General features: G+C 44.4%; 1 non-coding gene across 1 annotated transcript; it reads left to right on the top strand.

The window, feature by feature from the left end:
• The first annotated feature begins 1,422 nt into the window (after positions 1–1,422).
• TRNAC-GCA lies at positions 1,423–1,494 on the top strand. Its single transcript has one exon. It is a non-coding gene; the product is annotated as a tRNA-Cys (tRNA).
• The last annotated feature ends 2,230 nt before the right edge of the window (positions 1,495–3,724 follow it).

Genomic DNA, 3,724 nt, shown 5'->3' with positions numbered 1-3,724 from the left:
TGGAGAGCAGTAGGTAAGGGAACCCAGGAGAACTGCTCTGCCACGTGGCTCGCAGTCTTGGGTTTTATGGTGATGTGATTAGTTTCCGGGTGGTCTTTGGCCAATCATTCTAATTCAGAGTCTTTCCTGGTGGCGCACGCATTGCTCAGCCAAGATGGATACTAGCGAGAGGGACTCTGGGAAGTGGACGGACACGTGGTGTCTCGTTTTGACCTTTCCCGAATTCTTCCGGCTGGTGGTGGCTTATTAGTTCCGTATTCCTTATCAGGATCTCCTGTCATAAAACAACTCATGCAAATGGTTACTATGGTGCCTGGCCAGGGTGGGCGGTTTCAATCAGTGTGCTTCCCCTAACAATTCCAGTTAGCATCAATATTAAATTGAACTGTAGAACACCGAGTTGTAGGTGTTGCAGATCCTTATTCTGTAGGGGTTACAGAATTGCTTGGTGGAAAATCCACTTATGTGGTGCCCAGAAATGAAGCATTCTGTGAAGTGTGTTGCAGTAGAAGAAAACAGAGTTGTTGTTGTTGTTTTTTTCCAGTGTCATGGTTCAGTTTTTAGAGTTCACTGTTTTGGGGCTTGCCAGGTGGCGCTAGTGGTAAAGAATCCACCTACCAATGCAGGAAACTAAGGTTCGATCCCTGAGTCAGGAATAGCCCCTGGAGGAGGAAATGGCAACCCACTCCAGTATTCTTGCACGGAGAATCCTATGGACAGAGGAGCCTGATGGGCTACAGTCTATGGGGTCGCACAGAGTCGGACACAGCTGAGCACACATATGTTCTGTTTCAGTCAATGTCAGATTTATTTCTTGGTTATAACTTGTACAGGTCAATTCTACCAGTAATCAATTCAATAAGTGAATTAATTGTACACAGATCAACTTTTTGCATGGTTTCTTAATTGAAGCAAAGTACATCAGAACAAAAATGTAGAGGATGCATGGGCATAGTCAGCTCATAGTATTCCTATCTTTGAAAAAATTCCTGCTTGTCTGATTTCCTTAACTATATAACATACTTGTCCTGAGGATTAAGTTAAACAATAGGTCAACTGCTTAGCACTATATCTGGAGCATTAAGCGCTCAATAATAATCAATCACTGTTATACTAACTCTAAGCGTTTGTGAGTTAAAAATAAACTTGGAATCCTGTGAGAAGAATGCTATTATAATCATCCCCATTTTACCATGAAGGAGGATAATGGAGAGGTGGTTGGGTCACATGACTCTAGAACATGAGACCAGGTCTCCTGACACTGGTTATCAAATCCTTTCTCCCGCCCTACACAGTTCTGCAGGGGAAGGAATGGTTCTGTCCCAAGAGGAGGCAGACAGGCCTGTGTTGTGCCAAGCAGACACAATGGTGGTATACATGTCAGATCATTGCGGGAATTCAAACTGAACACTAACAAGGACTTCCTTGGTGGCTCAGATGGTAAAGTATCTGCCTGCAATGCAGGAGACCCAGGTTCAATCCCTGGGTGGGGAAGATCCCCTGGAGAAGGAAATGGCAACCCACTTCAGTATTCTTGCCTGGAGAGTCCCATGGACAGAGGAGCCTGGCAGGTTACAGTCCATGGGGTCCCAAAGAGTTGGACATGACTAAATGACTTTGGATAATGCAGGATAATCTCTCTATTTTAGGGCTTCCCTGGGGGCTCAGATGGTGAAGAATCTGCCTGCAACGTGGGAGACCTAGGTTCGATCCCTGAGTTGGGAAGATCCCCTGGAGGAGGGCATGGCAACCCATTCCAGCATTCTTGCCTGGAGAATCCCCATGGGCAGAGAAGCCTAGTGGGCTACAGGCCATGGGGTTGCAAAGAGCCGGCCGTGACTGAGTGACTAAGCACAGCACAATCCCCCTATTTTAAGGTCAGTCGACGAGCAGCCTTAATTCTATCTGTGCCTTAATTCTGTTTGGTCATCTAACCTAACATATTCACAGGTTCTGGGGGATTAGCACATGGACATCTTTGGGACCCAATATTCTGCCCACCCAGCTTCCCTTGTAGCTCAGTCAGTAAAGAATCTGCCTGCAGTGCAGGAGACCCCCAGGTTTGATCCCTGAGTTGGGAAGATCCCCTGGAGAAGGAAATGGCAACCCACTCCAGTATCCTTGCCTAGAAAATCTCATGGACAGAGGAGCCTGGTGGGCTGCAGTCCTTGGGCTCACAAAGAGTCGGGCACGACTGAGCGACTAACACTTATTCTGCCCATCACAAGCCTGTAGAAGTCTCCTTATGGGAAAGTAAGGCATAAGAGGGCTCATCATTATGGAAAATTGGTCAGTTCCCGCATTTCATTCTAGCTGTTGGGCAAATTCCTGGAAGATAGTGTGATGTGGCTTTGGTGTCAAGCAGATCTGAATTAGAAGTGTGGGTTTAACACTTACTGATTAGTTACTCAGACACTGAGTTATCTTCTCATCTTCAGGGTGACAACAGTAATACTTGAGGCACATATTTTTAGCAAGAGTTCAATAAGACAACACCTGTGACTCTGCCTAACACATTCCAAGTGTTCAATATCCTTCTACTGTCACCCACTTTACGATATGTAGGATCTCTTATCACCTCTTGACACTTATTTACTTAGCAAATATCTATGGAGCATGAACTATGTGTCGAGTATTGTATTAGGTGCTGAAGGGTAACCAGCACCTGGATCTGCCTTATCTGACCTTCAAAAACACAGCGGGGACAGCTCTGGGTGATGGATCATGCAAAGAGCAGCAGCAGAGAAACCAGAGGGTGGAGATGCTTCCTCCAAGATCTATGTCTGTCACCCTTTATTAGGCAAGGCCCAAGAGACCCCTGAATTACAGGGCAAGGCTGCCAGGAATGGGAGAGAGTAGGTGTCAAGAAAATGAGGTTTGAATTCAGACCTAGTTTTTTTTTTTTAATACTTTTCATTATGAAAATTCCAGACATTAACAAAAGAAGAGAATATAAAACTGTGTTGTTTGATTCCACAGCCACTAACCACATGTGACTATGGAGCACTTGAAACATGACTAGTCAGAAATGAGATGTTCTGTAAGTGTAAAATACCCACCAATTTCAAAGAATTAGTTTTTAAAAAACATAAAATATCTCATTAATAATTTTTTATATTAACCACATTTGGTATGGTGGAGCAAATAAACTGTATTTCTATAACTAATAACACATTTCATTCCTTTTTACTTTTAAAATAATTTTTTAAGTTTATTTATTTTTGGCTGTGCTGGGTCTTTTTTGTTGTGCAGACTTTCTCTAGTTTTGGTGAGCAGGTGCTACTCTTCATTGCGGTGCACAGTATTCTATGGTGGTGGCTTCTCTGCTACAGAACACGGGCTCTAGAGCATGTGAGCTTCAGTAGTTTCAGCATAGGGACTCAGTAGTTGCGATTCCCTGGCTCTAGAGCACAGGCTTAATAGTTGTGGTATACGGGCTTAGTTGCCCATACGGGCCTATGGAATCTTCCTTGATCAGGGATCTTACCTGTGTTTCCTGTGTTGGCAGGTGGATTCCTTATCACTGAGCCACCAGAGAAGCCCCATTCCTTTCTTTTTTTTTCCCTAAATATTTATTTGGCTGTACGAGGTCTTAGCTGCAGCATGCGGATGCTTAGTTGTAGCATGTGGGATCACTTTCCCTGACCAGGGATTGAATCTGGGCCCCTGCATTGGGAGCACAGAGTCTTAACCATTGAACCACAATAGAAGTCCTACCTCCATT

Source organism: Cervus elaphus, chromosome 11 (genome assembly GCF_910594005.1).
Source record: "Cervus elaphus chromosome 11, mCerEla1.1, whole genome shotgun sequence".
Classification (NCBI taxonomy): domain Eukaryota; kingdom Metazoa; phylum Chordata; class Mammalia; order Artiodactyla; family Cervidae; genus Cervus; species Cervus elaphus.
Note: the sequence above shows the minus strand (reverse complement) of the source record. Positions and strands in the feature narration are given on the sequence as shown.